This window comes from Puma concolor, chromosome A3 (genome assembly GCF_028749965.1).
Source record: "Puma concolor isolate L17-30 chromosome A3, mPumCon1.1.hap2, whole genome shotgun sequence".
In the NCBI taxonomy this organism is placed as follows: domain Eukaryota; kingdom Metazoa; phylum Chordata; class Mammalia; order Carnivora; family Felidae; genus Puma; species Puma concolor.
The window spans coordinates 129,907,776-129,932,998 of NC_141669.1; the positions used below are offsets into that span (position 1 = coordinate 129,907,776).

Consider the following 25,223-nt stretch of genomic DNA (forward strand, 5'->3'; position numbering starts at 1 on the left):
AAACGTTGCACGGTTCGCTCTGTTTGAAACTCCGGACGAGACAAACCTACCCGGGGATGATGGCCCACAGCTCAGGGGTGACCCGGGACTGCGGGTAGCAGAAGGTTGCTCGGGAAGGAGCCTGGAGAAGCCTGGTCATGGAAGTGTTTCTATCTTGTTTGAGATTGTTGATTCTCAGGTGCACCTGTCGGAACTCATTAAATGGAACCCGTAGATGTCTATGGATTTTATGGCGCATTCATTATTTCCCATTATTTTAAAAGGAAAAACAAAGTGCTGTCGTCCTCCATGTATTATTATTTCTCTGACTCTTCTATGGCCGCCAAGGTCCCCGTTTCCCTCCCTCTGGTCCCATCAGAGGGATGACCTGACGTCACACAGAGAACCCTCAGACCCAGGTACAAACCCGGCTCTGCCTCTTCCTAGCCGTCTGCCCAGGGGGGCCATTGAAGCCTCAGTTTCCTCATCTGTGAAATGGGGCTAATACCGGTGCCCGGCTCATCAAGATTCAGATGGATGCACCGTGCGAAGCCATGGATATCAGAGGCTCACAAAAGCAAGCAGACAGAAGGAACGACACACGCAAGCCAGCGGGGAGGGTGGGGGTGGTTGAGAGTGGGGATCTGGAGCCAGACCACCACCGGGGATCAAATCCTGCTCTGTGGGCCGGTCCCCCAACCTCTCTGTGCCTCCTTTCTTTACGTGTAGCACGAGGATGCCGACAGCACCCGGCAGGAGGGCTGTTGTGAAGACATAATGAGATAATCCCCAGGGAGTTAGAGCAGCGGTTGACCCACAAAAAGGGCCGGATGAGTATCAGTCACTGTCGTCGTTACTCTCAGGGCCAGGAGGGAAGGTGCTTGAAGACGCAGGGGGCTCATGCAAAGAGCCCAGTCCTCCGAACGGTGGCCCTACTGTGGGCCATGGTGCCCCTGCCGGCGAAGGGGCTGGCAGCCCGGCGCAGTGGACCCGGGTCACAGAGTGCCGTGCTCGCCCGGGACTCCTCGAGTGGGCCCCCGTGGCTGGGAAAGATTGCTTCCTTCCTCTGTGCTGCGTGCCAGGCAGGCCCAGAAACCGCCTGATGTCAGCAGGGCCAGCCCGCCCTCTGATGCGGAGGAAGTGGGCGGGTGCCCTGGGCACAGATGAGCCGGGCAGACGTGCCCCGAGGCGGCACAGTCAGGGCTGATGTGGGCATTACACACCCACTGCTTACAGAACTGGCCCCAACCCGATTTGCCCACACTGGGCGGCTTCCTGGCTGTCTGGGGTCAGGGTGGAGAGATCCAGGGTGGCCGGGGGTCAGGGCACGCGGTCTGACCCGCTTCTCAAAATACCGCTGAGGATTGTCTCCCCAGGGCCTCCACCTTCCAGAAGGGCTGGCGTGTGCATGTGTGCGTGTGTCCCAGGGTCTGGACCTCCAGGTCGGGTGTATCTGAGTGTGTGTGAGGGCACTGAGTGAGTGTGTGTGCGTGTGCGTGTGCGTGTGCACAGTCGTGACAAGCTCTGCGAGGAACCCCTTCTGCATACAGGGCTTTGCTCCTTTGCATGAGAGTGTTGGTAGATGGGCGGAGTCAGCGGTCTATGCATTGAGCCTCTTATTGAAGCGGCCAAGGAGCTCCCGGGGCAGAGCGGGGGTGGGGGGGGCAGGGGGGGCAGGAGGAGGTCCACTCTTCAAACGGAGCCCTGACCGCTCAGAACAAATGCCGGCTGCAGACACCTGGGCCAGCCTTTTTATCAGTCAGTAATCGTAGCAAACATTCGTTCATTCATTCATTCACTCTATTCACCAGTATTTCCTGAGCACCTACAGTATTCCAGGCGCAGTTCCTGACCCTGGGGGTGCAGCTACGAACAAGAAGGGCAAATATCTCTTTGTCTTTAAAAGGTTGGTCAGCTAAGTCTTCAATGGGAAGATGACATTTGAGCAAACACCTGAAGGAGTTGAGAGGTGAGCCATGTGGATGTCTAGGGGAAGAGCATCGTAGGCAGGGGGCATAGCAAGTGCAAAGGTCCTGGGGTGGGCACATACCTGACTTGTTCAAGGAGGAAAGAAGGTGCCAGGGTGGATTCAGTGTGTGTGTCTAACTGGTTATAAAAGCACAGAGTGCTCACGGAAAGATAAAAAAAAATAGAGAACGTATAAAGGAGAAATTGAAAATCCATAGGAACTGGTCTGGGGAGGGGAGAGATGGAATAAGGATCAGAGGTATCTGTTGTACAGTTTATTCGATAATCAAAGCGATTTTGCATTTTGACAAGGCAGGCATCAAAATGGCCCAGCTGCGTGCAGATCTCCTGTCCACAGCAAATTTCCATTTCTGTGGCTCTCACCCCAGCCCTGAGCCCATCTGTGCACATAGTAGGTGCTAGCTCAAGAGCATCTCTGCTTTACATGCCCCCCCCCATTCCCCGAGGCCTGAAGGAGAGACGGTAGATGGGTGCAAACCCCCACATACGGAAACTGAGCCCCTGGTCCCTGTGGGCCGCCAGCCCAGCCCCCAGTGGCCCCAGAGTGACAGCATCCTCCTGCTTTTATGAGCTGCGAAGGAGGCTTGTCCCGCATTGCACAATTGCCCCTTAATTGCCATTTCCTCTCAGTTATGAATTATGTCATGGATACGGCCGCTCACGTTATTAAACTTCCACCGAGGCCTTATCGTCTGGACCCCGGCCAGCCACCCGGCCTGACCTACTTTCCCACCGGATTTCAAAACCGCCTCCCTCATCCTCTTGTTGGACTTTTCCTAAGGAGAGTTCGCTGTGCCCAAAAACTCGCCGCTAAAAATAAAAACTAGAACGGGGCAGGGCTGGGGGTGGGGGGGGGTGCACAGCTGGCCTCATGAAGGCCTGAGGCTGAGAGCAGCCCCCGCGATTGTGGCCAGGCTCCTCCCTGCCAGAAGTTTCCTCGGGCAGTCTGTCCTTGGACACACAGGACAGGCTGTGACACAGGCCTCAGTCAAGGGTCCCCTGGCCGATTGGCTCTAAACTCCTTGTTTCTCAGTCGTGGACAGGAGCACTGACTTTGGAGTCAGGCCAACCTGGGTTCAAATCCTGGTTCCGCTGTTGACCAGCTCATTCATTCATTCATTCATTCATCCCACACATGTTTATGGAGTATTTCCATAATGCGGGCACTGAGCTGGGCACTGGGGAAATACCTAAGAAGACACAGTCCCTGCCATCATAGACTTACAACCCAGTGGACAGAGATGTGGGTGTGAAACAATTACTTTTGTAATAAGAGCAACAAAGGAAACAAGACAATGTGGCGGGCTGGATGGTGACAGGGACAGCATTAACTAAGATGGTCAGGGAGGGCTCTCTGAGGAGGGGAGGTCACTTAAGGCAAGGCTCCAAGGATGACAAGAACCACGTCTGGGAAGCAGTGCTAGATGAGGGGGAGACCAGGGCGCGACCCAGTCTGCAGAATGTAAGGGGACGCTTGCTCTCAGTCTTATTTGAGGGCAGGTTGGCACTTGAGAGCGAGTGCCTCCTTAAAGTTTTCACCCTGGGCATCTCACGTGTCTCAGCCTGGGACTGGACCTGCCAGTAAGGAAAAGAATCCAAGGCGGGGAACACAGCAAGCACAAAGGCCCTGCGGTTGGGAATGAGGCTGGTGTGATGGGGCAGAGAGAGCCAGGAGAAGCATCGGGGACGAGAATGGTGTTGTAAAGCTGGTGGGGGCGGATCACGGAGGGCCTGGAAGGCCGTGGTGAGGATTGGGTGAGAGACGGGCTATATTTTGAGTATAGAGCCGCTGGCACTTGAGGGTGAACTGATATCTTCAAGGGAGGTTGGATGCGTTACATGGATGGTGATCCCCTGACTGACCTGGGGGGAGACTGGCAAGTGCTTCTTCCTCTGAGTCTTTTTTTCTTCATCTGGGAAGTGGGGATAATAACACCAATGTCGTCAGACACCGTATCATCCTTAGCTCAGAGCCTGGCACGCGGTAAACGCCCTTCTGACAGCCTAGCCAGGCTCAGCGATTTGCCTGGAATCACCTGGCAAGTTAATGGCACAGCCCGAGCTAGAACCCAGACCCTGCATAGCAGGGTGTGCTGCAGCAGAGGCAGGGCCGGGCCTTGGCACACGACTCTCTAGAAAGGCAACGTCCCGGCCAAACAGGCCTCAGTGGCAGAGGCCCATTTTCGTTCTTTCTGAATTGTGCTTCTGCGTGGAGCTGTTTATCTAACTTGGCTGAAGTTTGAGGCCTGGGCCTATAAACATATCTTTTTAATTATTATACAAATGGGACATGCTCATGGAATAAAAATTTGAAAATGCTAATAAGCAAAAAAAAAAAAAAAAAAAAAAAAAAAAAGGCACAAAGCAGAGAGAGAGAAAAACCAAGCATCTAAAGTAACACATGTGCACCGAGATGCATGTGTAAGGACCTAAGGACCTTCACGGTGGGCTTCTTTGACCTGGCGGAAGACTGGGAACAACCCTATTGCCCAGGAATAGGGGTCTTTCAGCCAAATAAATGAAACAGTTTTCCAATATCATGCAATCAGTGACGTGAATGAAGCAGACCTCTGAGCGCTGATTTGGAGAAACCACCGAGGTGTAATGTTAACCGAGAAAAGCAAGATATAAGATGCACACGGTGATTATAGAATATTCCAGTGCGTGTGTGTGTGTGTGTGTGTGTGTGTGTGTGTTACGGAAAGAGGGGACAATACACTACATATTTGCTGTGAGACCACAGACCATCTCTGGGAGAGGCACAAGTCCCCGGGAGCAGTGGCTGCACAGGCAGGACTGGTGAGTCAGAGATGGGAGGGAGGTGACTTTCTGTCCCTTGTCCTTTGGCACCGCTGGAAAGCCTTTGGTTTTGTTTTGCCGTGTGTGTGCCCTTTTTCTGCAAAACATTTTAGTGATGTTTGCAAGATCAGAGTCTCCCCTCTTGTTTTTTTGTAACGTTTATTTTATTTTTGAGAGAGTCCGAGCATGAGTGGGGGAGGGGCAGAGAGCGAGAGAGGGAGACACAGAATCCAAAGCAGGCTCCAGGCTCCGAGCTGTCAGCCCAGAGCCCGACGTGGGGCTCGAACCCATGAACCGTGAGATCATGACCTGAGCCGAAGTCGGACACTTAACTGACCGAGCCACCCAGGTGCCCCGAAACTCCTCTCTTAGATTCAGGTTTTTCCAAAGGCGTTGGGATAATCTAGACTGGTGTTTCCTAAAAGCCTCCCGGGGAGCCCAGGATTGCAGTGAGGTGCCTGGGGGCCCTGGTGCCCCAGGAGGAGGTTGCAGGCCTCCTGACCCCTCCCCGCCCCTGAGCAGTTTGTTCTTTTATCTTTTTTATGGGTTGGACAATAAGTAAAGTTTCGGCTATAAAAGGGTTTTACCTACTTTGAAATGAAATATTTGCAAAGCTTTGATCTTGAGTAATCCCATTCTACTGATGAGAAACCAGGAGCCCAGAAAGGAGAAGAAGATGGTCCCACAGTCAGGCAGACCTAGCTCTGGCCGAGAGCCTCAGGTGTAAATCTGCCTCCTTGAACCTTAGCCTCCCTCTTCAAAAACAAAAGAATAACCACCTTCCTTGGTCAGGGCTCTTCATGGATATCTAAAGTGGAGGTAGGCCCTGAGCCCTGTTGGTCCTGGCAGAAAGATCCCGGGAAATCATACTGCCTCTCTCGCCATCCGATTTTCCAGGGAGAACAAGAGTGACCCTCTGCCCTACCCCCCCAGTTCACCCAAGTCCAAGATCAGGCATATCTCAGTTTCTCAAAAGTCAACTCACTGCAAAGCTCAGGTATTCATTAAGATGCATTCAAAGGCGAGGACAGGAAAACCCAATGCAAACTGGCTTAAACATCAGGAAAATGCATCTTCTCATCCTGTCAGGAGCCCAGAGAAGGTTCGATGGACCCATCAAGCATGCATTCAGCTGCAAATAACACAAAACCTGGCCGTTAGCAGGTTCCTATCGTCTCTTGCTACTAGAACACCAGGGGTGGGCAGCCAGGGCTGATAGGACGACTGGGTGAGGCCACTCGGCGACCGGGTGGGGGCACAGGTGCTTTCCCACTTTCCACCCGCCCGTCCTGCACATGCGGCCTTTGTCCTCACGGTGGGTCGTGGTTGCAAGATGGCCGCTCCCCTCCCAGCTGATACCCCGCATTACAGGCGGGAGGAAGGGGCGAGGGGGGAGCGGTGTGCCCACCACGTTGTCTGTCTTTTGAAAACTTTCCCAGGAACCCCTCTTAATTTGCATCGGTCACACCTGGATCACAGGGCCACTCCTCACTGCGAGGCAGTCTAGGAGAGAGTAGCTGCTTTCTGCTGACCACTGGCGCCCCAAATACAAGCAGGGTTCTGTAAACAAGGACAAAGGGGAGCGTGAGTATTGAGCAGGCCACGAGCAGTGTCTGCCACAAGGAATGCAAGGCTTGTGAGTACAAAGACTCAAAGATATTATCGGGGACACGTATTTTTTTTTCTCCTTTTCTACATTACCATCAGCAGCGTGAGCTTCTGTCCGGATGCCCTACGTGTATCGGTCACCTACGGCTATAGCAATGCTGCGTAACAAACCAGCCCCTCCGCCTTACTTTCTTGAGTATGGAGGGAGAAAAGGGAGAGAAAAGGGAAACTCATGAGTGAGACTGAAAAGGAGATGTCAAGAAGGCAGGATCCCCAATGAATGGGGGTGACGTGAGGCCAAAGGACTCTTTGACCTTCACTGAATCCACACCTAGGGACGTGAGACCTCGTGGTCCCTCCCACGGAGGGGTGGAGCGTATTTCCTCCCCCTTGACTTGAACTCAGCCCCGTGACTTGCTTTCACCAACCCAACGAGAGGAGCGTGGGAAGTCGCATGTTCCCACCTGGCGCCCGTGCTTCTGCCTCGTGCCACCACCGTCACCAGAGACACCGGGGATGGCCCACGGGTCCCAGAAGAAGAGGAGGGACGTGTGAGGTGGAACAGAGTCCCAGGGGCCAGCCCAGGTCTGCTGACCTCTAGCCGAAGAGCAGACGTGTGAATGGGTCCAGCCGAGACCAGCAGAGCCGCCTGGCCACGCCCACAGCGGGTCAGCTGACCTGCAACAATTCCAGATTCAGGAGAGCGAGCAGCCGGGGTGGTCAGTTACACAGCATTGTTGTAGCCGCGGATACGTGTAGTGAGACCGGAAATGAGGTCACGGGGAGCTGAGGAGAGAAGAGGACAGAACGGAAGGGTTCTGGTGGCAGCACAGGTGTGACAGGTGTTGCTGAGTCCTTGACCCCTGCTGTGGTCAGCTCTTCTCCGCAGCTGAGAGAACCCGCATCGGCCCATGTGCCCAAGGAGGGGGCTCCCTCCCCAGCCCGAGGAGATCAGTCAGGTCTCAGGATAGAAGCCGAGCAGAGGTGGGACGTTGGGAGCCCCTCGGGGTTCCACCCCCACCTCTGCTCCTTCTCTGCACACAGTCTCTGACTTAGGGCCGTTCTTGGGTCTTCAGTCACCGCCTTTGCCCCAAGAATCTCCAAATCTGTCCCTCCACGCTGGGCTTCTCAGTGGAGTCCCCCTGCCATCCGGACGCGTTCCCTTAGACACCTCACAGAACCCCCACCCCTTCCCCCTGCTCTGACCCTGGTACCCGTGACCTCACGCACACCCCCAGACTTCCTCTTCCTTTGTTTCCAACCTCATGGGTTCCATCCTGCCGGTTGCAAGGTCTAGCACACTTACCACATGCCATGCCAAGCGGGGGGCTAAGCACCACACACAAAGCATCTGGTGTAATCCCAGGGACATCCCTACCAGGGAGGCACTGACATTAAGTTGTCTGTATTCCACACAACGTGTCTGGTGGCCCACCCACAGTGCACGCCTCACACTCAGGGTGCAAGCCCTTCCCCAGAAGCTGCAGTGATCATTCCCGCACGAGCGATCGTGTAAGTCCCCAGTTTTTGTTTTTGTTTTTTTTTTAATTTTTTTTTTAACATTTTTATTTATTTTTGAGATAGAGAGAGACAGAGCATGAACGGGGGAGGGGCAGAGAGAGAAGGAGACACAGAATAGGAAGCAGGCTCCAGGCTCTGAGCCATCAGCCCAGAGCCCGACGTGGGGCTCGAACTCACGGACCGCGAGATCGTGACCTGGCTGAAGTCGGACGCTTAACCAACTGCGCCACCCAGGCGCCCCAAGTCCCCAGTTTTAAAGTCCCTTACGATTCGCATTGTTCCGGGTGATCTGAACCCTTTGGTGTGAAACAGCTCCAAGATCCTTGCATTTATTCACACAAAAAAAGAAATTATGGAGCTTATTCAATGTGCCAGGCAATTTCCAGGCGCCAGACACACACACACACACACACACACACACACACACACACACACAGGGTTCTTGGGAACTTAGGTGCACTGATAATGAACAAAAGAATAAATAGCTAACATGTCGGGTGGTGACAAAGATCTATGAAGAAAAATTAGGCGAGATAAGAAAACAGTTATTTTCAGAAAGACACTTGTGGTAGGGGGTAGGAACAGCCTCTCTGATAAGAGGTATTACAGTCAAGGAAGTAAGAAGGCAGCAGGTGCAAAGGCCCTGAGCCAGCGCAACGTGTGGGAGAGATGGAGGAGAAGGTACAGAAGGGGAGGGGAAGAGGGGCAGACAGAGGCCTGGCAGACCACAGGAAGGACTTGGAGTTGACCCCGAGTGAAGAGAGAGTCACAGGAGGGTTTTGAGCAGAGGAGGGACGTGACCTGACTTAGGTTTTCACAGGATCCCCCTGGCTGCGTGTGGATAACAGTCTGCATGGGGGCCAGGGCGGAAGCAGGAAGCAGGGTTTTGCAGGCCTCATGACACTTAGGTCAGAGAGGGGATTCAAGTGTTTGAGTGACACTCAAAAAAGCACAGGAAAACCAAACGGGATTTTCGGGTTAACTCAGAATCCACCAGAAGGTGGACATTACCAGCACGCCTGAGCCCCAGGCGCCTGGGGCCACCTGCCCTTTCTGCAGCATCCTCAGGAGAGACTGACGCTGTGGTAGTCGTGTTGCCACTGGGTTCCCCCTGTGCCCACCGCCTGGCTGTCCTGGACAGCAGTGGGCGAGGTGCATGCACTCAGCACATACCGTGTGGCCCCGGGCAACCGGTGACCGAGGGCCCCCCCAAAGAGGCTGATGACGTTGAACCCGAGAACAAACCCTGACCTCCTAATTCTGCAGATACGAGCCCTGCGTCGTATCCCCCAGCACCCAGCTCCCTTATCTCACTGCACAACCCTTCAAAGAATAACACGGCGTATTTGTGTCTGCGGTTTGGGTTCCCAAAACCTGTGACATCAGATAAGTGCGATGTTCACAAAAACGAACGACATCACAGAGAGGAAAAAAAAAACAAAAGAGAAAAAAAACAACCAAAAAGAAGCCCCTGGTTTCAGTCTCTACTTCCTTTCTGGGGAGGAAGGAACAGTCTGGTTGAGGTTTGGCCCCGAGGCTGGGGGCCAGGGAATGGCGTGCCTCTCCTGAGCCTGCCCTGTTGGGGCCTGTGAGCCTTAAACTGTCCCCTGCAAGAGGGACTCGATAATCCCCACCTCTCCGAGCTGCCACTGAAAAGTGATTTAAAAAAAATCTTTTTTTTAATGTTTATTTATTTTTGAGAGGGAGACAGAGTATGAGCGGGGGAGGGGGAGAGAGAGGGGAAGACACAGAATCTGAAACAGGCTCCAGGCTCCGAGCTGTCAGCACAGAGCCCGACGCGGGGCTTGAACTCACGGACCACGAGATCATGACCTGAGCTGAAGTCGGACCCCTCACCGACTGAGCCACCCAGATGTCCCGAAAAGTGATTTTTAAAACTACCAATAATAAGGGGCATCTGGGTGGCTCAGTCCGGTAAGTGTCCGACTTTGGCTCAGGTCACGATTTCAGTTTGTGAGTTTGAGCCCCGCATCGAGCTCTGTGCCGGCCGTTCAGAGCCTGGAGCCTGCTTCGGATTCTGTGTCTCCCTCTCTCTCTGCCCCTTCCCCACTCGCTCGCTCTCTCTCTCTCTCAAAAATAAATAAAACATTAAAAAAGAAAAGAACTGTTAAAAAAATACCAATATGGCTAATCTTTGTACCAGTCACATGTGCTGTGGGCCATTTTCTTGGGGTAATCTTTACTCCCACGTGGGGTAGTTATGAAGACCATCTCTGGCTAACAGACAGGGCAACTGAGGCTCCAAGTGAGAAAACAGGGTGGTTCCAGAACACTACGTGGCCACTTTTGTTTTTCTAGAAAAGGCAAACGCGTACGATAGAAATTAAGCACGTTTTTAGGAAAATCGCATTGATGTGAAAATACAGTTAGGTGAAAACCTTGGCAGGATATCCACCCAAATGTCACAGTGGTTTTGCTGGGGGTCACAGCTGCCCCGGAAGCAGCTCTCCACAGCTGCCTGTTCTCCATCATTCCGGTCTTAGCAAAATGTCACCTCCACTGAGAGGCGTCTCCAATCCCCTGTCTACAGGGGTCGTCTGGCCTCTCTTTATCCCATGACCTCGCTTTGTCTCTTCGTGCCTCAGTCATCACTGCAATGTGCCTTTTGGCTTTTCATGTCTCTGGGTTTCCCACCTGTACTTCCCGCTAGACCATAAGACCCACGAAGCAGGAGCTGGCCCCACGTGCGACATCCCCAGCCCCTTGGGCAGTGCCCACCCCTCCGGTCTCGACAGATATTCTTTGATCACTTGGCTGTGTTTTCTAATTTTTTTTTTTATTTGCTTTTTCAACAGCAAACCATATGGGTTAGTTTCAATTTGTTATTTGAAGTGTTGGTCAAAAATGAGCTGGCTGCTGGGGCGCCTGCGTGGCTCATTCAGTTGAGCGTCCGACTTCGGCTCAGGTCGTGATCTCACGGTCCGTGAGTTCGAGCCCCGCGTCGGGCTCTGTGCTGACGGCTCGGAGCCTGGAGCCTGTTTCGGATTCTGGGCCTCCCTCTCTCTCTGCCCCTCCCCACCACTTGAACTCTGTCTCTCTCTCACCCTCTCTCAAAAAGAAATTTGGTTTTAAATGAGCTGGCTGGGGCCTCCATGGGCTTTTCTAGGCCTTAAATAAAGGAAGTGGGCGCCCTGCCTTTCCACAGAGGGCGTCAGGCAGCAAACATCCCAGACTTTCTCAGCTTGCCTGGCCCTGGAGATCTCTCCGCCTGGGACAGGGTTATCTTTGAATGACGGCCTGCTGAGTCTCCCGCGTTGAGTCAGGCCGCCCTCCATCTCAGGGGGCAACAGGGAGCCCCCCCCGCCCCCCGGGCCAAACGCAGCCCACGGGAGGCGTTACTTGGCCCGTGCAGTTCCAACAGCTTGGAATTTTGCCATCATTTGAAAATCAACTTTGGAAGAAAACTAAAGTATCTTCCCAAGGGCCACGAAATAAGATGAGAGTAAGTAAGACGGGAAGCATCTACATCCTTAAAATGACGAATCTGCCAACATATGTAAACTGAACGCAATTTCAAGTAGTGGCCGACAGGGTTTTTTGTGTTTTGTTTTGTTTTGTTTTGTTTTTTCCGTTGGATAAAATAATGTCGGGGCTTACAAATGAAAATATGAAACAGAAGAATGGGGGCGGGGGGAGGACTAGGGTGATGGAACATTTCCTGCAGGGGCCCAGCATAGCACAGTATCGATTTATTACTAAAATAAAATAGAACCCTATCTTGCACCATATTTTAAAAAAACCAAACAAACCCACAGAGGTTTCACCTGAAAGGTCTGGAGTTCCGATTTGCCTGAAAACCCTGATAACAATGGGCCCTCGTTTTCTCAGACAGCCCTGGGCTGATGCTGAGTCAAAACTCCGGGGAGGGTTCCGAGTCACCAGAGTCCCCACCCCTCCTTCCTGTGTCCCTCCTGGCTGCCTTCCACCCCCTGTGCCTCCTGCCTGGGCACTGAGGTCATTGGAATTTGTAGCCCCTGAGCTCCCGGCCAGGGCACAGCACAGAGGCTCCGGGCTCATTGGAAGCTGGATTTCTGCTGTTCGACACCTTTGTACCTGTGTCACTTTTCTGAGCAGAAATGCCAGCGTGGAGGAAGAAATGTTGCCCGAGGAGCAGTTAGGAGTGTGGAAGTGGGGCGAGGGTGTGTGTGCCTGGGTGACCCAGTTAAGCGTCGGACTCTGGATTTCGGGTCTGGTCATGATCTCTGGGTTCGTGAGTTCGAGCCTCCTGTCAGGGTCTGCACTGGTGGTGTGGAGCCTGCTTGGGATTCTCTCTGTCTCGCTCTCTCATTCTTTCTCTGCCCCTCCCCAGCTCTCTCTCCCTCTCTCTCTCTCTGAAACTAAATAAATAAACTTTAAAAAAAAAAAAAAAAAAAGCGTGGACTGGGGAGTCAGAAAGGCCTGAGCGACCTCTGAAGAGTGGCTTTGTTCTCGGTGCCTCAGTTTCCCCCTCTGCCAACGGGGAAGGTCAGAGCTGTTGCTCGTCATTTGGATGGTCTGTGCCATCGTCCCCGTGAGATCCTCGGCCCAGGGCTCCGTGCAGATCCGTGCCAGGGAGACCTTCTCAACTTTAGGGCTCTTGGTTCTCAGCCTTGTAAGGGAGAGAAGGAAACGTGGAAGAAGAGGAGGGAGGAAGGGGGCAGAGCAGAGGATTCACTTTGATCTCCTTGTGCCAAAAAGGCAAAAAGTAAGCAAACAGCCCTGGCCTGCTTTGATTCCACCGTCTGCTAAGAGAACTCTGGAGCTGATAAGAACCAGCCAGCTTTGAACTGGGCAACTCCACCCACCCTCCTGCCAGCCTTTCCCTGGACATTTGGAATCTGGGACCCCAAAGCCTGGCCCTGCCCCACACCTGCGGCGTCCCCATTAGTTCCCTGCTCACCTTCTCCAACAAGGGAGACTCCACAGGGGAGCAAACGGACAAGGTTTCCCCACCACGGAACCCCACTTATGAGACGAGAGAAGGAGCTTGGAAAGGGAGCCCCTGCACGCGTTAGCACCCAGCCCCGCAGTCCCAGGAAGGAGCCCTCAAACTGGGGACTACCGTCGGGCATTCGCCCTGGGAGGGAAGTGGGCCGCAGGAGGGAGAAGCTCTAGGAGGAGAGCAGAAGCCTCTCCCCACCCAGCGGCGGGCGGAGAGGAGCCACATGGCACAGGGCTTCCCAGTGTGGCTTTGAACCTGTCCTGTTTATGCATGCGTGACTTTGGGTAGGTGACTTCGCCCCAGCCAGCCTCAGTTTCCTCATCTGTCCTAGCCCCCACCTCACAGGATTGTTAAGGGTTAAATTCACCCGTGTCTATCAAGTGCCTGGCGCATAGTGGGTCCAGTAATTGGGCACTATTATTTTATTTATTTAAAAATAATAGTGGTTTTTTTAATGTTTATTTATTTTTGAGAGAGAGAGAGAGAGAGAGAGAGAGACAGAGCATGAGCGGGGGAGGGGGAGAGAGAGAGGGAGACACAGAATCCGAAACAGGCTCCAGGCTCCGAGCTGTCAGCACAGAGCCCGAAGTGGGGCTCAAACCCACGAACTTCGAGATAATGACCTGAGCCGAAGTCAGACACTTAACTGACTCAGCCACCCAGGCACCCCAAGTATCCGACTCTTGATCTCAGCTCAGGTCACCCAGGCGCCCCGGGACTGTTATTTTAAAATGGCTTAGGGAGGGGACACCTGGGGGCTCAGTCGGTTAAACGTCCAACTTCGGCTCAGGTCATGATCTCACGTTCGTGGGTTCGAGCCCCGTGTTGGGCTCTGTGCTGACAGCTCAGAGCCTGGAGCCTGCTTCCGATTCTGTGTCTCACTCTCTCTCTGCCCCTCCCCTGCTCTCTCTTTCTCTCTCTCTCAAAAGTAAATAAACATTAAATAAAAATGTTTTTAATAAAAAGTAAAATGGCTTAGGGAGTCCCAGCATAGCCTGGGGCAGAGAGGCTGAAAAGTACCCAGGCGTCAAGTCCAGAAGCCTGAGAGGGGATCAGTTGTTTGAAATCTCTAAAGGCACCAAGGGCCTTCGGTCCGCAAGGTCGAGAACTGGCGCCTGTTTGAAGTTGGGAAGAGGCAAATTCAGAACAAGGTGTAGTGGACAGAGGGCGCCCTCCATGTTACCCCCAAGGTTGTCCCGACCAGTGACCCTAAGAGCTTCCCTGGATGATGAGTAGCTGAGAACTAAGGCAGAGGGGCCGAGAGAACGGTTTCAGGGGCAGCGGCTCCTTCCCAAGGAGGTCCTAATGGGACCTGGGTGTCCTGGCCACAGTTTCTCCACCTGTAAAATGGGGCCATAGTAACACCAGCCTCATAGGTTCGGAGGATAGGGTATGTGACCTTCAGCTGATGCTCAGTGATAATAGCGGAAGTCATTCGTTCATTATCCTTTTATTAAGGATGAGGCGGGGAAAGCGGGTCCGTGGGGGAGAAGCTGAGCACTTTGGAGTTCCTACTCAGTAAGCCCCAAGTCCAATTCCGTATCAGTGGCCCATCCGTGGTCACTGGAGGCAGGCGCCCGCTCTGTTTTGTGTGGCTCTGAGTCCCCAGGGCCAGAAAAGCAGCAGCACATGCTGGAACGGGTGACTCTGGACGCCCCGTGGAGCACCCGACAGGCCGGGTAGCCGGTCCAAGGCCACACGGCCCGCCTGACCGCATGGAGTCACAGCCGGAAGTGGAGTCCAACTGACCTGGCGTCGGTCTGGCCCTGCCCCACCCCCGGACGTTGCTGAAGCCCGCCGTTCCTGTCCCGAGTACCCTGTGTCCAGGCGTCCCCCGCTGGGGACAGAGCTGGCCAGGGAACGCCTTCAGGCTGCTCCACGGATGTTCCGGCACCCACTGCCCTCAGCGAGGACATGCCCTCCCCCTCCGTCCCCGGTGGGCCTGTGCCCAGGAGTTCACAGCCTCTGGGCCTCACCTGGCCCCAGACGTGTTCCGTGTGACCCACGCAGTGTGTGTGTAGGCATGTGTCGGCGGGGGTGGTTCCCTCATAATTTTTTTGCATTTGCCGACACTTCAGAATTGGAGATGTCACGTAAAAACCGGGATTTCCAGTTTCTTTTGGGAAGTCAGCAGCTCTGGCCGCCTGGGCCTACTTCTCCTCTGGCCCCGCTCAGCTGGAGTAGTGTTCTGCACCCCCTTGTCCCCTCCTGGCCCGCCTCATTCATCCCTGGGCCTGCCCTCTCCCCCAGGGGCCTTCTCACACGAAGGCCCCAGGCTTACCTCGGAGAGACCCAGGCTGCCCCTCTCCCACCAGCTCACTAGATCTCCTCTGCCCATTCCTGGTCCTGCTGCTCGCGGTGCCCTCAGGCAAAGCCAGAACGACTAGGTGGGAGCTGGGTTCTGGGTTCGTGGTAGATGGAATGACGGTCCCCAAACATGTCCACGTTCCAACCCCCAGAACCCGCGAACACGTGACCATATGTGGCAAAAGGGACTTGGCGGACGGGATAAAGTTAAGGGTTTTAGGCCGGGGCGATTAGCCCGGGTTATTCCGTAGGGTCAGTGTCACCACAGGGTCCTTATAAGAGAGAAGCAGGAGGGTCTGAGTCAGAGAAGGAGATGTGACGAGGGTCAGAACCGAGGAACGTGGGTGGCATCTGGAGGCTGGAGAAGGCAAGGAACAGGCTCCAGACGGAACGCGGCCCTGCTGACACTTGGGTTTTAGCCACGTGACGCCCGTTTTTGACTTCCGGCCTCCAGAACTGTAAGAGGATAAGTTTGTGTTGTTTTAAGCCACTGAGTTTGACATAAATCGTCGTAGTTGCAAGGGGACATATAACTGCTTTGAATCCCGGCTTGGCCACTAACTGTGCCCTTGGGCAGGTGAGCCACAGCGTCCCCCTCTGAAGGGGTAACAAGGGAGCCCCTCCTGGGGGCGTTTGTGGGGGCTAAGTCGACGCTGGAAGCTCCCAATGCTGGACACCCCTACAAGCGTCCCCCCAGCGTCCGAGCCCTCAACGTCCCGGGGAAGCTGCCCGCTTCCGCCCACGGCCATCTCCCCGACCAGCAGTGAGTGCATTCGGGAAGCCCTGCAGGGTCGAGGTCGGGGGTGCTGGTGCCCAGATTATTCCCGAGAGTCCTCAGACAGGATGAGCTCTGCCCTCCCTTCCACAGCCTCCAATGGGGAAGGCCAAGTACACGGTCACTCTCTGGCCAGAGCCAGTGGGAACAGGACGTCCTGGTCCTCTTGTCCTGGCCGGGCCCAGCAAGCTATTTTTGGGCACGTTTATTGATGGGACACGGGTGCCCGGCTGGACTCCTGCTTCAAGAGGAAAGCCTCGGGCTGGCCTAGGACTCTGCTTCTCCAGGCCCTTCGCTGCCCTGGGGCAGCCATCATTCGTGTCCTGTCTACACCCCAGGACAAACGTGTAGACTGAGCTGGCTGGATCTGGGGAGGCCAGGGGTGCCCACTGATGTAGACGGATGCCAAGGGTCACACAGACTGCTATTTCCTGAAATTCTGGAGCCCGATTGGATTCACGGAGGCAGAACCCAGAATGAACATGAGAACAAGTTTTGAGGTCAGATGTAAGTTCAAATCCCAGCTGTGTGCCCCAATAGCAATCTTAACGTGGGCCAGCCTGCTCAACTCTCCGAGGCTCTGTTTCCCTGTATGTAAAATGGAACTGGTAATAATCCTCACAGAGAGGGAATGAGGCTTAACTGAGATAGTGCACATAGCTGGAAGCCTGACATAAGTAAGCCCTCCATAATTAGTAATAATGTTGCAAATAATGATTGACGGCTGACGTATATTGGGAGTGTGGCATGAACTAGGCACTGAGCTAACTTGTTGCTCTGTGTTATCTCACTTCATTCCCAGTGATGGAGGGGGCAGGTGAGTGTCCCGGTTACAGGGACCATTACTAGCCCCTTGTACGGATAAGGAAACTGAGGCTCAGAAAGACCAGTGACTTGCCCAAGATCACACAGCAAATATGTGGCAGAAAAGCCTGCCTTGAACTCAGAGCCAAACTGAGGACAGGGCAAGCCCCAAGTCCGAGGGCCAGACCCGTTGTCCCCACGCCTCTTCCCAGAGGATGGTTACAAAGGTCCTGTAAACACCTGAGGTCCCCACCATGCCATGGTCACCTACGTTATCCCTCAGTCCCGGGAAGTGACCTCCTGGTCCTTCTACATGATGGGAATCCAGAAACTGAAGATTCCAGAATTTTTTTTTTCACCCCGCCTCCCTCACTTCAGGGTTGTGTCGTTTTCCTGGTTCGATGGCGTAAGTTCTCCAAGAAACTGGCTGGGTTGGCAAAGGCCCCAGCTGACTTGGAGAGGGGTTGTGCTGTGTATGCTGGGAGCGGGGGCTTCAATCCCGTGCTACCTAAGGCCAGACGTGGATGCCGCGTTTCCTTCCTAAGGCGTCCTCTGTGGTCTGCACCTGCCCACCATTTGCTCCAGTGCCCTGAGGACACCTTCCGGCCTCCTTCACTGAAAGAAGCAGCCCCTCGAAAGATCTGCTCTTCTGGCTTCCTAACCTCCTCCCCTACCCTGGGGTCCCCTCCCGCACCATTCCGTAAAAAGACTAGACGTTTCCTTGCCTCCAGGCCTTTGCCCCTGCTGTTCCCTCCCCCAGATGCTGTTCCTTCACTCTCCATCTGCCAGAGGCTTCTCCTTCAACGTCACAACTTCCTCACTGTAAGTCCTTCCCAGAACCCCCGTCAACCCCGGCCCGGCAAGGAGTTGCCGTAGCAACAGAGACACTGCTTCCGGAACCCCCTTGTGCTCCTGCTCCGGGGTCCCTTGCCCAACTGGCAGGTTGCCACCTCCACGTGGGTGTCACACAGACCTCTCAAACATCGCACGACAGAGGCTCCCATGCCCCTCCTAAGCCCTGGTCCTGCCCACTGGTCTTGTCTCAGGAGATGGTGCCTCCCCCCAAACAGGTGCTCAGGCCAAAACCTACAGAGCACGTTTGATCCCCTGTTCCCTCACCCCACACATCCCATTCATCAGAAATCCTGTTGACTAGACTGCCAAACACGTTCTGAATCCATATTCTTGTTGCTGCCTTTACAGCCACCGTCCTCACCTGCCTGGAATGTGACAGTGGCCTCCTCCCTTGTCTCCCAGCTTCCAGCTTTGTCCCACTCCGCCCACCACAGTCAGAGGAAACTTTTTAAAAGGGGAATTAAGTCCTGTCATTCCCCTGCTCAAGACCCTCTAGGACTCCCATCTCCCTTAAAGCAAAAATCACCCTCCTCACCGTGGCCTCTAAGACCTTGTATGATCTGACCTTTGCCTACCTCCCCAGCTTCATCTCCAACCCTCCCTCCCTCCCTCCCTGCCCCCTTCCCTCCCTCCCTCCCTCCCTCCCTCCCTCTGGTCCTGCCACACTTGCCTCCTCCCTGTGCTCAACTAGCAAGCTTGTACCTGTCCCCAGGCAGAAACCTGCTGTTCCTTTTGCCTGAACCTCCTTCTGCCAGATATCTGTGTGACTCATTCTCTTACTTTATTCAGGTCTCTGCTCAAATATCATCTCCTCATGGCCTGTCTGTCTAAAATACTCCCCTCCATCACCATCTAACCCTCTGTATACTTCATTTGCCTTCATTGTAGGTATTATCGTCTGACACTTTACATATTATCAGTGTATCTGTCTTAATCTGGTTTGCTGCTAAATGTTTACCGCAACAGGCAAGGGGGGGCTCTGGTTTTACACTTGCCAGTTTTTGTGGTGTAAATACTCCCACCGCGACCAATTTCAACAGGAATTCACAGAACTGGGGGGTGAGAAGAGATGTGTGGTGGCCTATGTGCATTATGTACTATTTCCATCGTATAATATCATAATATCGTACAGCGTGACATGATACAATAGATGTGAATAGTCTTGGGAATGTGGAGAATAGTGAAATAATTAGAGAGTGATGAGTTTGAGGAGTTGTTACCTTTGTTTTCGATTCTGACTTATTTGACCGTAAGTGCGTATCATTGAATTGTCAGCGATGGCTGCGCCTAACGACCAGCTTGCAGAACTCACAAGCCAGCCCAGGCTGGCTTCAGATCTAAGCTGCGAGGACGGGGATGTTTTCCATCCTGTTCCCTGCTGTTTCTCCGGGGCCTAGAACAGTAGAAAGAACTCTTAGCTGGTGCTCAGCCTGGGTTTGTTGAGCATTTTCTAATGCATCTGTTTGCATCAGAAAACGCAAACTGTTTGCCTCCGTGGACTTGACTCTTGTAGGCTGAGTCCGGCCCACAAACGGGTTTCATTTGGCTCTCAGAATGTTTTTAACGTTACAAAAAAAAAAAAAAAAATTGTTGCCAACATTTAAAAGTCAAGAAATGTTTGCAGGAAATTCCACATAAACCTGGATTTGCAGCTTCTTTTGAAAAGTCAGACGCTCTGGGCACATTGGTCCCGATTCTCTTGTGAGGACAGAGGCCACAGCTGAGGAACAGCCGCGCCCCCCCGCCCCCCAGAGGGGTCCACCACAGTCCCCACCCCTTCCTGTCACCTCTCCCTGGGCCCCTTCACTCATTTACATAACCCACTGGGCCTTGTAGATTGCGCCTGTCACAGTGTCCCCGCCAGACTAGGGCCACGTCCAGAACAAGCTGTGTACATTAGGTCCCCTGGGCCTCTGTTCCCGCTATGGGGCCCAGCGCACAGTAGGACCGCAGGTCCTGGAATTTCATTAAATGTTTGTCAACGAATCCCTCCTGCCACTCCCCCCCCCCCCCCCCCAGCTCTCCTAACTGGGACATGCACTGAATCCAAGCCCCGACCGGAATGTGACAAAGAGGTTGGCCGAGGCCAGCGTTTAAAAATACCCCAGGGCTGGTCAGCTGCAAAATGCTCAGAGGTGTTGAAATAAGCAGGCAATGTCTGGCCAGAGGCCAGCTGCCCCGACTTTGCTCTGTGAATGAGGGCTAATGGGAGGGGCCCCCGCCCACTCAGAATCAGGGTGAAGGGCGGGGAGACTGGGCCGGGGCCCCCTCCCCCGGCACCCTGCTCGGGACAGGTCAGTGCTGTTTATAAGCAGCACCAGGTGACATAATTTCGCAGAAGGGTTACCGGGCAGGGATACAGGGTGGCCTCCCCTGATGTTTCCACGCCACGACCTCCTGGCATCGAGGGAGCCGGGATGTTGCTCACCCTGTGGTCTTCCCGCGGCCTTCAGAGCCACTGCCCAGTTCGCTGGAGCCATGGTTAAAAATAATGCTCGCGGCACAGTCCCCTGGGGGACAGCCAGCGTGGGGGCTGGACAGGGGACAAATGAGCTCTGGTCAAGTGCCCACCGGGTGCCAGGCGCCTCAGAGGCATTAGATCACTGAGTTTCACCATAGCCTCGGGAGGGATGGACTGTCATCCCATTGACAGATGGGAAAACCGAGGCCGGGGAGTGATGCCTTGCACTGGTTCAAGGCTTCCTGGTAAGTTCACGGCAGCTCCAGCCTTCAGATTCACGAGAAGGTGCCACATCAGGGGCTCAGCGTTTCACTCTGCTGGGTCCCGAGGCCCTGAAATGGTGGCCGGGCCTTAGTGAACCCTGAGCGGCAGCTCTCATCTGACACGTCCCGAATCAAAACCTGCTCCTCCCACCCGTTCCCCATGTCACTCGGTGGCAGCTCCATCCTTCCAGGCTCTCAGACCAGCCTCCTCTGGTCCCAGCTGCCCCCTTGCGCCCCCCACCCCCACCCCGGGCAGCGGCGAAGGTAACACGCTCGCTTGTGTTTATTGATCACCCGTCTGTGCCAGGGTGCGACAGTGAACAAAGCGCACGTTCTGGAGGTGGAGGTGGAGAGGGGATAAACGTTAATGGGTAAGGGGGCACCTTGGTGGCTCAGTCGGTTGAGCCAACGACTCCTAATTTCGGCTCAGGTCACGACCTCACAGTTCGTTGAGTTCGAGCCCTTGTCAGGGCTCTGGGCTGAGAGGCAGAGCCTGCTTGGGATTCTTCGTCTCCCTCTCTCTGCCCCTCCCCTGCTCACACAGTCTCTCTCTCTCTCTCTCTCTTTCTCAAAAATAAAATAAGCATTAAAACAAAACGTTAATGGGTAAATTAACTATATTGTGTCTCAGGTGGTGATAAGTGCTAAAGAGAAAAAGTAAAGCAGAGAAGGGTTGTGGAGAGCCTCAGACGGGTACCAATCCCGAAGCAGGAGCAGGACCAGGGGAGGCCTTACTGAGCAGGTATTTGAAGATAGTCTTGAAATGAAGCGGGGTTAAGCGGGGAGGATATCTGTAAGAAGAGTGTTCCTGGCAGAAGAAACAGCAGGTGCAAAGGCCCTGAGGCCGGATCGTGCCTGGCATGTGCGAGGATGCGGGGAAGGCCAGTGTGGCTGGGGTGGCGTGGGAGGCGGTGAGGGCAGAGAGACGAGGGGCCGGGTTGTGCAGAGCCCTGCATATCATTGGAGGGACTCGGGCTTTTCTCTGGGGTACGTGGGAACTATGGAGGGTCCTGAACGGAGGAGGGCATGATCTAGGTTCCAGATTCTAAAAGAACCCCTCTGGCTTCATGTGGAGAATGGACCGTCAGGGACGCGGAGGGAAGGGGGACAATCATGAAGGAGGCGACTGCAATGGTCCGGGCTTTAGGAGACGGCAACGGGCCCAGGGTGTGGCTGTGGAGGTGGGGGGGCGTGGGGGGAGTTCCTGGCCTCAGATTCTGGATTTGTTCAGAAAGTAGCCCTGACAGGACATGCTGTTCCAACAGAAGTGACAGAAATGAAGAAATCGGAGACAAGTCTAGGGTTCCAGGCCGAGCAACTAGAAGGGTGATCCTGCCGCCTTACGGAGATGCCCAAACACGGGCACCCACGGGAGGATGGGTGTGGGGCAGCCCTTCCCCGGGCCACAGGGACCTGCACAGAGCCCTTCCCCGATACGATGGACCTTGCTTCATAAAATCTGAACGTCCTGGTTCGGATCAGGATTCTCCTCCAGCTCCCTACTCCATCCCTGGCCCCGAGTGCTTTGTAAATTGTGCAGAACCCACCAGATCGATTCTCCCTTCAGTGTCTGAAGAGCAGCAAACCCTTCCAAGGCTCTCGTTGTGTGCCTGGCAGGGTCCCAGCCTTGACCTCCGCGAACCCATTCGATCATCACAACATCGCAGAAAGATGGGAACTGTTATCACATCTATTCATGGATGGGGAAACTGAGGCCCATCGAGGTGAAATCACTTGCCTGGGATCACACAGGAGGCAAGCTGCAAAGGCAGGATTTGACCCCAGGCAGTCAAGTCCAAGGCTCGTGCTTTTAACCACTCCACTGTCTCATGAGGAGCTCACCACTGACGGTAAGAAGCCAAACTGGGCTTGAGGGACTCGGGTTGGGGGAAAGAGTTTCAGCCACCCCTTCCACGTAGTAAGGACGGTCGTCATGTTCTGGGCACCTGCCCTGTGTCTCATGCTGTCCCCATGCTGTCTCTGTTCTGCATATCAGCCGAAGGGGTGGATTCTATGTGCCCATTTTATAGACAAGGAAACTGAGGTTCAGAGAGAGGAAGCGCCATGTCCAAAGTCACACGGCCAGGCATGAGCACCTGGGGCTCTGGGCCCCGAGACCCCTTCTGTCCCTTTCTGCACATGTCACCTGCCTCTTGCCTTGGTGGTGAGGGGAGTGCTCAGGGACTTGATGGCCGCATCGATTTCCTCCAGCTGGCTGGCATAGGATAAGGAAGCCAGGGATGGGGAAGGTTAATTTGGGGACAGCACAACCCTTCGGGTTTGCAGTTTCTGTCTGGTACACCCAACATTTCTGAGGTGAGCTCTGGGCCAGCTGGAGATTCCAAGGCAGGGGACACAGCCAAGTGTGTGAGAGAGGTTCAGGTCCTAGTTGCCTGTGATGACAGAGGACGTGGTGGGTGGGGTTGTCACAGGAGTTTGGGTCAGAAGCAGCTCCAAGGAGCCCATATTCACAAACCTCTGGCCTTGGCAGCTGACTTACCTCTCCAGACCTCAGTTTCCACCTCTGTGAAATGGGTTGATATTGCCTGCACCCGAAGGCTGTTGTTAGGTCTAAAGTTGTGCACCAGGAGGGCTCGCTCCCTCTCCAGCTGCCCACTGCTGCCTTCCAGGACAGAAAGAGTGCAGGACCCAGCACATCGTAGGTGCTCGGGGGCCCTGGAGCCTGCTGGACACGTGGAGGAAAAGAATGAACTTCTTTGGGACTTACCTTCGCCTGTGGAGTGAGTGCTTCCCGTCTATTTTGCAGGTACACAGACCCTCTCAACCACCTGCTGAGGTGCGAACTAAGATCATCCTCCCTTAACAGGTAAGCAAAGAGAGGGCCAGAGAGGTTATGAGCCGTAACCAAGGTCACAGAGCTAAGAAGTGGTGAAGCAGGGGTTTGAACGTGACTCCCTCTAGCATGAGCTCTGCAATCACAAGGCTGAAATGCTAACAGCTTGCATTTTGTTGAGCACTTACTTTGTTACACGTATGAACTAATATTAAACTTGACCTCGAACGTATGAGACAGGTGCTATTTTCTCCCCGGTTCACACGTGAAGAAAGGGGCTCAGTAACTTACCCAGGGTCACAGGGCGAGGAGTTTGCAAAACCAGCGTTCAGACTCAGGTGGTCTGGCTCCAGAGTCCATGGTCTTGAACCAGAATGCTCCGCTGGAGACAGTGAGCGGGGACTGAATGCCTGGCACACAGTAAGGGCCTCGGGATGCGTTGACCCTTTTCGAAGAGCGTGTAGAGACAAGCCGCACTGAGGTCTCGCTTGAGAATTCGCTCTTCCCTCATTTCCATCCCTTCGTGTTGGGCCCACTTGCCGAGGACAAGCTGCCCGTGGGCCATTTTCCCCCTTCTTCCCCTCCCTCCGGGAAAATTCTGCACGGCACCCACTGGTCACGGGGCTTGTGGCCAGAGGGCTGGCTGCAGCAGTGTTTGGCCAGGTTATCGAGTTTCGTGGTCAGCCACCTTCGCCCCTGACCAGAGCCGTCTTTCCAAAACAGAACATTCAGTCACCGCCTGTCCCTGTGCTCAGCTGTCCTTGTGCCCCTGACCTCGCTTCCTGCCCACCCGCTCGGGGTTTTTCCCAGTATCCTTGTCTCTTACTGACATCTCACGAAGATGACCCGAGCGTAGAAAAAAAAGAGAAACGGGCCAAGAGACACTGAGAGATTCCCAAGACCAGTTAGTATCTGACCGTGAAAGACAGACAGATAATGAGAGAAACAGAACGAGGAGACAGGGACGGAGATGGAGAGACAGGTTGCCCCAGAGAATACCCTGCGTCTCCCTGTGGCCTTGGCCCTCGATCCACTGAGTCACGACCTCCCCCCAAAGCCGTGGCATCTTCTCCCACCTCCCCCTGCCCCCTGAGGCCAGCAGGTCACTGGAGAGACACCCTACCCACCCCTCCCTCACCCCCATTCACAGTCCCTCACCTAACTAACTCCTGTTCATCCCTCTTCCTCCAGGAAGTCCTCCCTGTTTCTGCCCCCAGTTGCTGTTGTTTGTTTATGGGTGTGTCTGTCTCACTGGAAGGTCAGCTCCTTGAGGGCAGGGACTCCGTCTTCCTTGCTCACCCAGCACAGCACCTGACACTTTGGCTGAATCAAGTATTAAGCCAGCTTCTCGTGTGTCACCCGGAAGAAGCCTTCCCTGATAGCACTCCTCACTGTCTGCACTTCATTGTGTGGCCACTTGATTCAGGGTCTGTGTCCCCTCTGGTCCCAAGAAGGCAAGGTCTGCGGCTGCTCTGTTCACCCTTGATTCCCCAGCGCCTGGAACGGTGCTTGGAACTGAGTAGGTATTCAGATACCGGTTGGGTGAATGAATGAGCAAATGAGTTAATCACTAGACTCGTTATCTGGAGGTTTCCATGCTTATGTTTTAACCCACTGGAATCCAGCTCAAATTCTCCCCGCGACCATTCACATCAAACCCTGAGCCCTTCCTAAGGCCTGTGAGGTCCCGCGTGATCTGGCCCCTGCCTCCCAAGTCCAGCCTCACCTCTGCCCCTCCCCTCCCCCTGGCACCAGTGTCTCTGGTTCCCCAGGGCACCGTGCACGGTTGGACACTCTCAGCCACCCCTTCACACCACACCATCAGTCATGTCAGCAGAGTTGGTTTTTTCTGTAAACAAGAGTCCCTAGGAGAATGGGGCACATTCGTACAAACAACCTCAATGTCACCAGTGGACCTTGGTCACTGCGGGACAGTCTCCAAGGTTCGTCCGGCTAGCTGTCCAGGGCCTTGCCCTGAGACAGGGTCTGAGTCCTAGCCTCAGAAGGGCTGCCCGAGAGGCGCCTGGCTGACTCAGTCGGTTAAGCGTCTGGCTTCGACTCAGGTCACGATCGCACAGTCTGTGGGTTCGAGCCCCGTGTCGGGCTCTGTGCTGACAGCTCAGAGC

General features: G+C 54.4%; 2 long non-coding RNA genes across 4 annotated transcripts in view; one reads left to right on the forward strand and one right to left on the reverse strand.

Annotated features, from left to right (window-relative positions):
* The window catches only part of LOC147582792 (uncharacterized), a 233,735-nt gene that overhangs the window by 198,116 nt on the left and 10,396 nt on the right, over positions 1–25,223 (forward strand). For 2 of the 3 annotated variants that reach the window (XR_015249522.1, XR_015249520.1), the window contains exons 3-5: positions 21,921–22,153; positions 23,071–23,130; positions 24,289–24,616. This is a non-coding gene — a long non-coding RNA (uncharacterized LOC147582792). The remainder of the gene's footprint in view (positions 1–21,920; positions 22,154–23,070; positions 23,131–24,288; positions 24,617–25,223) is intronic. The other variant, XR_015249521.1, reaches the window with a different exon arrangement.
* LOC147582797 (uncharacterized) lies at positions 20,788–23,931 on the reverse strand. Its single transcript, XR_015249525.1, has 3 exons — positions 23,389–23,931; positions 22,804–22,989; positions 20,788–22,696 (listed from the first exon to the last, which is right to left on the reverse strand). It is a non-coding gene; the product is annotated as an uncharacterized LOC147582797 (long non-coding RNA).